The following is a 13625-nucleotide window of genomic DNA, read 5'->3' as shown; positions in this document are numbered from 1 at the left end:
GCAGTGGTTCTCAACCTTCCTCCTGCCGCGACCCTTGAATACAGTTCCTCATGTGGTGGTGACCCCCCGCCCAACCATAAAATGATTTTCGTTGCTACTTCATCACTGTCATTTTGCTACTGTGATGAATTGGGTGACCCTTGTGAAAGGGTCATTCAACCCCCAAAGGGGTCGTGACCTACAGGTTGCGAACTGCTGCTCTAGAGCAATCGAACAAGCCATCTCTAAGATAGACCCAGACATCTCTTGATGACACACCATCCCTCCCATAACCATTTCCTCTTTCTCTGAGGTGTATGACTCGTTACCCCAAAGCATAGGGTGTGGACCAGGCTGCTTTCTTCTCATCTTTGTGATTCTTACGATGGGAGGACTGGCTGCGTGTCGAACGGGCTGTGTTTCTTGTTGCTGTGCTTCACAGTCAGGATGGATGTACTGAGAGCTTTTGAAGGAAGACACGGTTTAGTTCTGAAGTCAAACCCCGATTTGAAATGCCCAGTCGTCCCTCTAACGTGGCCCTGTTCACCACACTCGCCCCGGTCAGAGTTGATCCACCCTAGAAATGAGACCACGGTGTATGGTGGTTCTCGGGTGAAAGCCAACTGCTACCACGCAAACGGCATCCGGCTGCCAAAAGGAAGGACCCAGAGCCTTCGGAACCGCCAGAAATGCAGCTCAGTTGCTGCAAGGCCTCCCACGTCTGCAGTTCAGAGAGAAGCCCTCTTCCTAAGGCCAGTAGCTTCACGCCTCACTCAAGTCTTCGCAGCAGCTGGTGGGTGACCTTGTGGTCCTCTAGTGCAGTGGTCCTCCACCTTCCTCACGCCACGACCCTTCCATACAGCACCTCCTGTGGCGGTGACCCCCAACCGTAACATGATTTTCCTTGTTACTTCATCACTGTCGTTTTGCTACTGTGGTCATGTAAATATCTACTAGGCAGGGTGTATTTTCACTGGGACAAATTGAAGATCATTTCAAGCATAGTGGTGAATCATCAATACAAGATGTAATTCGGTGTTGTGAAATATTTATTTCTAATGACAAGGAAATGAAATGCTGTCTGGAAGCACGGTGGAGCATGGGTGACAGTCTTACTACAGCAACAATAAACAACATTGCTACAGTTTGCAACAGTGTGTGTAAAAAGTCAACATCAGTGCCAAGGTTGAGATCGCTTCTTTGTCACCAGATCAGCATCTCTGCATGTGGGCAGAGAGGGATAGAGGAGCGGTGTCTCAGTTCCTAAGACCATCAGAAATATGTTTCACAGGCGACCCCTGTGAAAGTTTCGTTCAACCCCCAAAGGGGTCGAGACACACAGGTTGAGAACCGCTGCTCTAGCGTACCTGGATTAAAAGGGGGAGATGTGAGTGTGGGTCTTGTAATCAGAGCGCTGCCATGCCTAGGCTAGGTGTCTGCCGAACGTCCGCCAAACAAAACCCCACTTTACAGGAAAGTTTCCTTTTACTTGGGCACGTGGACCATGCCCCAGCACACGGAGACCCGGCCACTTCAGCCACTTCAGGTTCGATGGAAATCTGACGCTGACACTTGCCAAGTTGGTCTCCTTCCTGGGTGTTAGCATCCTCCTCTGTAAAAGTGGGGTCCTCGCACCCCCTTCCCACGGTTGGCATAAGGATTCACTGAGCTCAGTGGAGGGGAAAATAATTGCCAAGATATGATTAGATTCTCTAAGTTCCTAAGATACATTCTTGAAGTTTAGGTATAGGCCAGCCAATTGATTATTTCTAAGGTCATGGCACCACGGGCTCCTCAAAGGAGAAGCTGATCTGTCTTGGAAGAAGTGCAGACAGAGCTCTCCTTAGAGGCAAGGAGGGCAAGACTTGGTCTTAATATGCTTTGGACATATTGTCAGGGGAGATCGGTCCCTGGAGAAGGACGTCGTGCTTGGTCAAGTGGAGGGGCAGCGAAGAGGAGGAAGGCCTCAACGAGATGGACTGAAGCCGTCGCCGCAGCCATGGGCTCGGGCAGAGGAACAACAATGAGGGGGGCCCAGGACTCGGCAGGGTTTCATTCCAATGAGCAACTCAATACAGCCCAACAGCAAGGTCATTTCGGGGAAGGGTATGACCACCTGGCTAAGCATTCCACCCGTGGAAGATGAAAGCAAAACCGCTTGGTGGGAGACTTCCGGGGTCACTTAAAACAAGAAACAACCCCTCCTACACCATCCATCTCTCTGCTTGCCAGAATTGTTTTTTCCTGAGACTGAAGCTCAAGGGGCCCCAGAGGCATTTCTGCAGATGAAAGTTTGCCCACCTTTGGGTCCAGAGAGACTCGTCGCCCTTGGGACACCCCTCAGAGGCCGACAGACGCTGTTTCTGGGCAGTAGACGTCCAACAGGGAAGGAAACCCGATCAGGTCCTGGGGCAAGATTATAGGATTATTTGAAATAACCTGGCAATAGGTGTGCCAGGAGAGAGAGATGGTGCTCAATCGCTTGCGAAAGAAAAACAAGCCTGGCTTCATGCCCAGAGTGGGTTTCTCAGGAGGAATTAGTGTTGTACATGAGAAGGACAGAGTGAGACGGACTCACTTGCTGCCTGCACGTGGCGGCCCACATGCCCAGTGCTCAGTGGGGGCTCCTCTGTCAAGGTCATCTGGCCCTCTGTTTAAAAGGGGTCTCCAGAGAGGACCTGCACCAGGTGCCTGGGGTCTCTGGTCTCACCTGGCTGCCCTTGCCTGCTCCACCCATCTCTCCAGGGCCTGCTCACGGAGGACACCGAATCTCACCTCCCTACATACCTTTCCAGGGCATGGGATTCCAAACTCCATTCCATGGCAGAATTCCTAGGGGGCCGGAGACCACCCCCCAACCCCCACGCCCCTGGCATTTTCAGCGCCTCGCCAGCAGTGCCCTTGCATGTGGCCTTGGCGGTGTTAGAGCAATGAGGGGCAGTCCTAGGGGGGGGGGGCTCGGCCACACCTCCTGCAGTTGGGCTCATGCCCTCGGCCCCTCCTGCCCACCCAGACACACTGGACTGGTGTGTGAGCCCGGCCCTTGACAGACCAGATGCTGTGTCTCCCCCGCTGTGTAACTTTGGGCTCCCCACCCCAGGCCCCTCAGATGATCACGCTGCCTGGCCCACCCCCAGGGAAGAGAGAAGATGACCACGAGGGGCTCTTGCGCTCCCCACACTTGGACCACACACACACACACACACACACGCACGCGCGTATTGGAAAGTGACTCAAAGTCTCCAGGTCTTAACTTCAGGGCTCAGGCTTCAGAAGACTAGAGCCAGAGCAGGTGAGATGAAGGATCGAACCAGTGCACAGGCTCGCCATAAGCTTACAGCAGAGACCCGCAGCCTGGGAGGAACGTTTCAAGACCATTACAACCAACCCTCTGGCTTTCCAAAGGCGAAAATCTGTCTCCAGAGGACAGAGGCCTGGCCCAGGGTCACACAGTGGATCAACGACAGAGCTGGAACTAGGACATATCCATTAGGACTCCCCCCTCCCCCCCCCCCCACCAAGGATCCTACTCAAGCCTGGGCGTATGTGGAAGGGGCCACTAGCTCCTTCTCCACTCCCTGCCACTTCTCCCACTCCTAGACCAGGACAGGAGGGAGGGCATGGGCAAGGTTCAGGGTTGCTACCAGCCCATCCCCGCCACTGAGCTGCAAACCCAGCTCAAGTTACCTGCCAAGGACAATAGTCTGCTCCCCGCTGCCTCTGCCTGCACCAGGCTTCCCTGGCAGTGGCAAGGTGAGGAGGCACTCACCTGAGCAGCTGGGACGATGAGTGCCCCAGGCCAAGATAAGCAGCCAGGGCAGGTCCTGTGGTGGAGAGAAGTCTTGGCTTCCCAGGGCTTGGGTCCCACAATGGCCCTTTATGGGACAGAGAGGTGTGGTACAAGGGATTAGGGGTGGGGCCTATGGGATTTACACCTGAGAAGTTCCTTCACCCTCCATCCCAGTGACAGGCATCGAAGGCAGCAGCTGAGGCTCCAGAACAGCCTCTGCCTGGGCGGAGGTCCTCTTTACTTCTCACACAAAGTAACCAAAGCCGTGTCGGGTCATTTGGTGGCTTCCAGGGTCCTGGGCAGGGCCTAAGGGAGTGAGGTCCATTGGGGCAAGCGACCTCTCTTAACTCTCTTCAGTCTGTTCCCAGGAGACTCAGACTCTTGCACCAGGAGCAAGGCCCCGTGGAGCCAGACAGACTTGACGATTCCTGTCTCCTCCGGGACCTGAAACAAGTTGTGCTCCCCGGAAGCCTCAGTGTCTGGGTCCTGCAATAGGACTGACACAGGGCCCAATATGAGGGAGGACTTCAATGATGATAGGGATCAATGAAGAAAGACATTAACTAAAAGGTGAACAGGATGCTGAGGGGGCTGAAACCACTTCCGATGAACCCCAGGACCTTGTTTCCCTCCCTCGATGTCTTACCTTGTCTGACCCCCATGTTCCTGGCGTCTTTCCTTGTGTCCCACCACCTTGGCTCTGTCTGTCTGTCAGGCTGTGTGTGACTCACTTATTCCCGCAGGACGCTGCATCCAGATGACATAACCCATTCCTCCTGAGCATGAGTTCAGTTTCCAGCTAAACGATAGCCACATCTGTTGGGGGGACAATAGCACGGGTGAGTGAGGCACACTGCAGAACAATCAGTCGTTGGAGATCAAAAGGGCAGCATTTAGGCAAGGACAAAGTTCCAAAAGGCTGGGAGGAGAAGTACGTGCACAGAAGACACGGAGAGGAAGCGGGATAAAGGGCGTTTCACTGTGTGCAGTACTATCGGTGTAATGAAACCAGATGTGTATGAACTGTTGAATGGAAAAACTGATCTGCTCTGTAAAGTTTCATGCAAGTCACAATAAAAAGTTGGGAGAGAGAGAAGGGGAGTGAGGGGTGGAGGAAGAGAGGTTGGGGGTGGGGGAGAATAGATTTTCCCAAATAAGTGAGCAGACAAGCTATTAACTTGGAGGCTATGTTCAGAAGCCAACCATCCAATAAGAATCTAATAAGCACACAATATAGAAAGATACCATCATCAAGTGGGCAAAGGACTTGAATCCACCTTTTACCAAAGAGGACATTCAAATGGCCACCGAACACATGAAAAGATGCTTCACGTCACCAGCGACCAGAAAGGCCAACCCAAACCACAGAGAGCACCACACCTCCACCAGGATGGCTGAGGTAGAACAGACCAAAACAAAACAAAACAGCAGCAGCAACGACAAACAGAAAATAACAAATGCCAGGGAGACGGTGGGGAAACAAAACCCTCTATTCGTTACTGGGGAGAAGGCAAAATACTACAGCCTTCATAGGACACAGCGGTGGCTCCCCCCACATGAAAACTCCAACTCCCACGTGCCGCACAATTCTCCTCCCAGCTACGTGCACCCCGGAGATGTGAGAGCAGAGCCTCAAACAGAGAGCTATCCACCAAGGTTCGCTGCAGCGCTGTCCACGAGAAGCAGCAGGTGGAAGCTACCCAACTGCCCATCACCGATGGATGGATAAACATCTATGGATCCCATACGTCTAATGGGATTCGAGGACTCAGCCAGTAGGGGAAACAGTCTGGACGTGTGCTTGCAGACACTCTACTGAGTGACAGAAGCCAATCATCTAAGGGCCCGACGGATGCCCTCAGTTAAAAAGACAAAAAGCGGCAGATGTAGAGGGACGAATGTTATTCGTGGGGGCCGGGGGCAGGGAGGGTGGGGAAGAGGGGAGAGGAACAGCGTTGGGGAAATTGCATTCATTAAGGGGGTGCCCAGCTGTTGCTGTAACTGCGGTCAATAGGTTGCACACCTATCAACCGCCGGATTTTGCTACCTCAATAGCAACTACAATTGCACACATGAGACTGCGTGTATACAGACGCCTCCTGGGATTTTGTCTCTTGGCTTGGAAGTAGAGGGTCATGGTTTCATGGGACATCTTGAGTAATTTGGCCTAAGTAGGGCTTCTCTTCCACATCCGAGTTTGTTGCATGGGGTCTCAAAAGATCACAAAGGGCCTGCCTAGGCTCTACAAGTGATCTCTGTCCACCTGCAGCAACGGAGGGAGGAGGAGAGTCAGGAATGAGAATAGGGCAAAGTGTGGCTAATTGCCTCCGGGAATAACTGCCTCCTTTGCCTTGAGACCAGAAGAACTGGACGGTGCCCGGCTAGCTTAATTGAACATTTTGGTCAAAGATTCCATTTAAAATTTTTGATCAAATAGTGGGGGAGGGGAGGTCAAATTGTCATGGACTCTAGACTTTCTGGAGCCATGGAAGGTGGCTGAGCCCCTGAAATTATTTCCTTAAATTAATTTTTGAACTTTAAACCTAAAATATCCCCCTGAAGTCTTCTCAAAACCTAACAATAACTTAGCTTCACGATTAAAAATTTTAAAATACATCTGCCTTGAGCATTCAGCTTTTTAAAGAACTAGCTATAGGATGGGTCCAGATGGCGACATCAGCTTCAAAGATGATGGGGTGGTGAGTTTAGGCTAACGAGGGAGGAGCAAGTCAGAAGAAGAAGGTGAAGACGTTGCATAACTGAAAGAATGCCATCGGTATCATCAAATTGCACACGCACAAACTGTGGTCCTGGTGTGCGTCTTTCTGCGTATATTCTGAACAGCCACAAAATAAGTACAATTTAAAGGAAAAGTCAAAAGAACAACTTCCACTGTTGCTTATCTGCAACCCAACATCTCGTGGCATTTGGAAGTGTGAAGCCATGGTTCCATGGGACATCTGATGGAATTGGCCTAATATATATATATTTATATATTTACATTTTTCTTATTGATCATTTTATTGGGGGGGGGCTCTCACAAATTGATGACAACCCATCATTCACTTGTATTAAGCACACTTGTACATGGGTTGCCATCAACATTTCCAAAATATTTTCTTTCTACTTGAGCCCTTGGTATCAGCTCATTTTTTCCCTTCTCTTCCCTCCCCTCTCACTCTTGTGAATCCTTGATCAATCATATATTATTATTGTTATTTCATGTCCATCATCTCCCTTCATCACATTTCTGTAATTCATCCTCCAGGGTTGGGTACTATATTCATTCAATCTTATGATGGGGGCCCCCTTTCCCCTTCTTCCCCCCACCATCTGCCTACCCTCCTGATATTGCTCCTCTCACTACTGTTCCTGAGGCTTCTATCTGTCCTGAATTCCGTGTGCTGAGAGCTCTTATCTGTACCAATGTGTGTACTGGTCTAGCTGGATTGGTAAGGTAGCACTGGGTCATGGTAGTGGTGGGGAGGAAGCATTCAGGAACTACAGGAAAGAAGTGTGCTTTATAGGTGCTATACTGCACCCTGGTTGAATTGTCCCTTCCTTGTAACCCTTCTGTGGGGGGATGTCCAATTGTCTATAGATGGGTTTTGGGTCTCGACTCCAACACCCCTTTTTTTGCACTGATATAATTGTTTGTTTTGGATCTTTTGACACCTGATATCTGATCTGGTTGACACCTCATGATCATACAGGCTATCGTGCTTTGCTCCCTTGCTAGATGGCTGCTTGTTTAACTTCAAGCCTTTAAGACCCCCCCAGACACTATATCTTCTGATAGCCGGTCACCATCCACTTTCTTCACCACCTTTGGTTATACACCCATTTTGTCTTCAGCAACCATGCTGCCAGGTAGAACAAAGTGTTCTTGTGTTTAGGGAGGCCTTGAGTAGAGGCCCAAAGTCTGTCTGCTATCTTAATACCTACCTTTCATTATAAACTAATATATTTACATATATACATACCTATAGCTATACTTCTATAAATAGCTTTTGCTACCTAGTTCTTTCCTCTAGTTCCTTTCGCCTTCCTCCTGTCCCACTAGCATGCTCACCCTCCATTCGGCGTTCAGTAATTGCTCTCAGACACACTGCACTTGTTCAAATCCCACAAGGTATTCTACATCCTCCTCACCATCAATTTTAGATCTCCTGTTCCCTTATCCCTGAGTTTGTTGGCTCCCCACTGCCTCTCCCCGCCCCCTCCTCTCCTGTGTCCCCTGGGACTGCCAGTCCTGTTGTTTTCCCCTCCGGATTGGTCGCCCTGCCTATCTTATCTAGATAAGACATAGAGCAAAAGAAAAAACAAAACAAAAATGATCGTTTCTTTCTGCTGACCCGAATGAGAGTTTTCCAATCAGATCTGATGAGGTGCCAGCCCTGTCCCCCGAGTCAGAAGCCTATTTTCAGGATTCCTCGGGGACTTGGTTACTTTGCTCCCCTGGCTGTCCTGTTGCACTCTCTTTGTGTTTCACCCCATGGTGCGTGGGGCAGACCGGGCACACTTTCCGCACAGTGTCTCCAGTGCTGTTCCCGTAGTGCTATGGGTCAGTGAAAGAACAGTGTGTCTCCTGATATAATTCTTAGTCCTCCTGACTTCCTGCAGAGAGGCCTGGGGCCTTACCCAACGGGCAGGCAGCAGCCAAGGTACGCCGATACCTCGCCTAGAGCAACAGAGGCAGAGAAGAGTCAGAAATAAGACCACAGGCCTGATCTTGCCCCTTCAGGTTTCTTCTTGTTCCCGAGACTCAGAGAGCAGTTTAAGGAACAGGTTTGCATCCCTTGAGAATGCCAGCTGCTGTCCGGGCCTGGTGCAAACTGAAGAGCGCAGAATTAGCAGGCAAGAGTTACCCACTGCCGTCAAGCCGATGCCAATGCCTAGTGCCCCTATACAGGATTTCCGAGGTGAAATCTTTATAGGTGTAGACAGCCTCCTCTTTCTCCCTCAGAGTGGCTGGTGGATTTGAGCCACGGATCTCCTGGTTAGCAGTCCAACGTTGAGCCCGCATCACCACCAGAGCCAGAGAGATGCAGACAGTACCTTCAAGTGTATAGACCTAGATGGGGGATATGTTGAGAAACAATAGCTTCACATTTTCATGGTTTGGATATCTTTGCTTAACAAGGGCTTCTTTTTTTTCCCCCTCCTTTTATTGGAGACTCCTACAACTCTTATCACAGTCCATCCATTGATCCATCCATTGTGTCGAGCACATTTGTACATTTACTGCCATCATCATTTTCTTTTCAAATAATTTTATTGGGGACGCATACAACTCTTATCACAATCCGCACATCCATCCATTGTGTCATGCACATTGTTACATTTGCTGCCCTCATCATTCTCAAAACATTTTCTTTCTCCTTGAGCCCTTGGTATCAGCTTCTCATTTCCCCCCTCCCTCCTCCGCCCTCCCTCCCTCATGAAGCCTTCAACATTTATAAGTGTTTTTTTTTTCATGTCTTACACTGATCCAGGATCACAGTATGGACTGCAACTCAAAGGAAAGAAAACCCTAATCCTCAAACTGGATCAACAGGAAATGTGAAAAGGGAGGGAAAGATTGAAGCTGTCAAGGGTTTTGTCTTGTTTGGGTTCACAATCAGAGATCGAATGACCCATTGTATGGGCTCCATCTGATTCACAGGTCGCTTTAATGCACTGAAGAGCGGGGATGTGCTTCTTTGGAGACTACGGTGGGCTTGACTCAAGCAGTGGTGTTTCCAACTGCCGCGCTTGCATGTGAAAGTCGGACACTGAGTACGGAAGGTCTGAAGAATCGAAGCTGTGGAATGGTGACGCTGGAAAAGGACACTGAAATATGACGGGAGGAGGGAGGGTGGGTTGTAAATGGGGCACCGATTACAAGGATCTACATACAACCTCCTCTCCGGGGGATGGACAACAGAAAAGTGGGTGAAGGGAGATGGTGGACAGTGTAGGATATGACAAAATAATAATTTATAAATTATCAAGGGCTCATGAGGGAGGTGGGGAGTGGGGAGGGAGGGGGGGAAAATGAGTTGCTGATGCCAGGGGCTTAAGTGGAGAGCAAATGTTTTGGGAATGATGAGGGTAACGAATGTACAAATGTGCTTTGCACAATTGATGCATGTATGGATTGTGATAAGAGTTGTATGAACCCCCAATAAAATGATTTTTTTTAAAAAAGAAAGTATGATGGAATGAGCCAGTCAGGGTGCAGTGTAGCAATGATGAAACATACAACTTTCCTCTAGTTCCTAAATGCTTCCTTCCCCCCACTATCATGATCCCAATTTTACTTTACAAATCTGGCTAGACCAGAGGATGTACACTGGGACAGATAGGAACTGGAAACACAGGGAATCCAAGACGGATGATCCCTTCAGGACCAGTGGTGAGAGTGGCGATACTGGGAGGGTAGAGGGAAGGTGGGGTAGAGAGGGGGAACCAATTACAAGGATCTACATATAACCTCCTCCCTGGGAAACGGACAACAGAAAAATGGGTGAAGGGAGACGTCAGGCAGTCTAAGACATGACAAAAAAAATAATAATTTATAAATTATCAAATGGAGGGGTCATGGAGAGGGAAGGGGGAAATGAGGAGCTGATGCCAGGGGGTCAAGTAGAAAGCAAATGTTTTGAGAATGATGAGGGCAGCAAATGTACAAATGTGCTTGACACAAAGGATGCATGGATGGATTGTGATAAGAGTTGTACGAACCCCCAATAAAATGATTTTAAAAAGAAGAAGAAAGTATGATGGACTACCAAAAGAACCAACAAATCTGTCTCAGAAGTGCGGCCAGAAGGCTCCTTAGAGGCAAGGATGGCGAGACTCCATCGCATGTCCTTTGGCCATGCTGTCAGGAGAGGCCAGTCCCTGGTAACGGACGTCATGCTCGATGCAGTAGAGAGGAAGCAACAAAGAGGAAGGCCCCCAACAAGATGGATGGACACAGTGGCTGCGACCATGGGTTCACCCCTAAGAACAGGGGTGAGAATGACGCAGGATGGGGTGGTGCTTCGTTCTGTCAGTTCTGTCGTGCTCGGGGGTCTACAGCACGGGACAACAGCAAGATGATTTTGCAGTGATCCTCTCTGACGTACCCTGCTGTCCCATGGGATCTGCTTATCCTGAAAAAAAAAAAAAGCAACATCATTTGTTGTTTATCTGCAATTCCGTTTCATCGGACATCTAAGTTTATCTGGCAACCTTCGTCCTAAGCCTCTGACGTCTTATTCCAACCCTCCCCTGGGAGAGGCCTCCATCCTCCCTCTCCCCCCCTTCTTTTTCTTGTTCCCAGCAGGCTTTCTCTGAGCCCTGACTCGGAGCCAAGCACCTGCTAAATCCCGGGGCTCTGAAGATGAACGGGCCCAATCTCTGTTCTCAGGGAGCTCAGCCTCAGGCGAGGAGGGTGAGAGCAACCATATCCAAGACAGGGCTGGGGCAGTGCTGGGCAGCAAGCCAACCCATCGTGCGGAAATGAAGAGGGCTTGACTTTCCTAAAATACAAGAAGCCCGAAGTCCAAAGTCCATCCACTTTCTCACATCCTTCCAGCAGGGCTATAGTGTCAGGGCCAACAGCTCTGTGATTTCCTTGACTTTGCCTCATAGTCTCAAGGTGGCTGCACTAGCTCCAGCCATCCTATCTGTGTCCAGGGCATACACAGAAAGGGGAAGGCAGGGCAACATTTCCCCAGCTGGTCTCCACGCCAGCAGATTTCTACTCATGTCTAATTGGATAGGAGGGCTGCCTCTCATTGCATGTGAGCCGGGAAACACAAACCCTAGGCTTGTCTCGACTGGATTAGACCAAGAACAATGAAGCTTTCTACTTCCGTAAAAATTTCCACCCGCAGGGACCGTTCTACTCTGTCCCATAGGTTCACTAGGAGTCAGTATCAATGCCATGGCTGTGCGTTTGTTTGTAAATGTTGTTAGGATTGGGAACATGACAACTCTAAAGAAAATCGGGGTTCTTTCAGCATAAAAGGAAAAGGGGTCTGGCCTCTGGGCAGTCCCGTTCGTATCTGCCAGATTCTCCAGCAGCGGCTTCTATCAAGTATGAGGGGCGTCCAAGACGGAGCAGCACACTCAACCTAACAGAAGGGGGAGGTGGCATTTGAACTGAGGATTGATGACGGCATGACTGGGTGTTTTCAGGACAAGGAGGGCCAAGGGAGGAGTGAGGCTCAAACAGTGGCGGGATCGGTGGACTGGATGCTTGCTTGGCCCGGGGCTAGGGCAGCGTGCAGACTCAAGATGGATGGAGAGGTCCGTGAAGTCAGATCATCAAAGGCCTGGAGGGTCCTGCTGCAGGGCATTTTGATCTTATCGGACGTGACTTCTCAACCACATTGGACATTTTGGACCTGCTCTCCCCGCTTGGCTTCTGCAGCCTCCCCTCTCTGGTTTCCCCCTTCTCTCTGGTGTTTCTCAGGGTCTTTTGCAAACCCCTGCTTCCCTCCCTGGCTGCTCCAGGCCATTGTCTTCCGCTTAAGCCCCCAATGAGCCATGTTCCTGTCCACCATAAATCTGACCACAACTGACGGACCTATGTTTGGTGTGGTTGGTGGATTACTGCCTCGTTCTACATTAGCCTAAATTGGTGCTGCGTCCCATGATGGAGTCCTTGGGGAGTGAAAGTGGTTCCTATATCATCAATAATTCATTAATTGATCAAGAATGGATTCATCGGATTAGACGTGGGTAGAAATCTATTGGAGTGGAGACAAGATGCGGGAAAGGTTGTCTTGCCTCCTTGAACCCAGAGAGGATGGCTGGAGTTAGTGCGACCACCTCTGAGATTATAACCCCCAGAGACCCAGGACTTGCTGAGAGTAATGAGAACCCTAAGGTTGGAGGTTCAAGTCCACCTTAGAAGGAAGGACTGGTGCTCTACTTCCAAAAGAAAAAAGAAGGCACCTGTCTTGAACATCCTATAGAGCAGTGCTGTCTTGACATCCAGGGGATTGCCTTGAGTTGAGTGGATGGCAACCGGCGGTCACGCTGGTGCCCCAGTCTACTCCTTCACCAACACGGTGCCTGTTGTCGAACTCCCTGCCACTGACTTGATTCAGAACCAACACTACAGGGCAGAGAAGGGCTCCTTAGGGTACACATCTTTATGGGAGCAGACAGCTTCATCTCTCTCCGTCCGAGTCGAGGATGGGGTAAGCATGGGGCTAACGCCCATGCTGACCTGACATATCGTAGATCCTTTAGGAATATTTGTTGCGTGAACTGAATAAGGATGGGCGGTGGGCTCGGCGTGGGAGCAGGGCAGAACAGTAGCCTGTCTCCCTGCATTCTAGTCACTCCCCTGACCCAAGGGGACAGCAATGTGGTGCAGGCACAGTGACGAGGGGGCCTTGAGTAGGTGCCCTTTGGATCTTCAGTCCTGCCCAGAGGACTAGGGCACAACAGGTGGTGCCCTGTGCGATGAAACCAGAGGATCCGAGTCCCTACTAGCTGTGTCTCCTTCGGGCCACTGTGGCCTCCTCAGTACAAGATGAGGGTGATACCCCCCAGCTGCCCTGCCCCTTCCCTGGCCAGATGGGGGCCGAGGCAGCAAATTAAATGAATGCACTCTTTTCCAGTGTGCACACAGGTCTCTTGCTGAATCTGCCAGTTCAAGCAGGGGCTCCACTGTCCAAGGCCACACTGGAAAATCCTTAGAGACCCAGCAATTTCCAGAAAGCACTCAGGAGCCAGAGGAGGGTGGCATCTGGCCACTGTGCTTGCTCCCAGACAGCACACTCCAGAGAGGTAAGGTCTACAGACAACGTTCTGGCCCGTCTCTCTCCCCACCCTCCCAGGACCCTCCAAGAAGTCTGTCCCTCGAAGGATG

This window comes from Tenrec ecaudatus, chromosome 12 (genome assembly GCF_050624435.1).
Source record: "Tenrec ecaudatus isolate mTenEca1 chromosome 12, mTenEca1.hap1, whole genome shotgun sequence".
Taxonomy (NCBI): domain Eukaryota; kingdom Metazoa; phylum Chordata; class Mammalia; order Afrosoricida; family Tenrecidae; genus Tenrec; species Tenrec ecaudatus.
The sequence above is the reverse complement of the archived record's forward strand: the minus strand, read 5'-3'. Positions refer to the sequence as shown.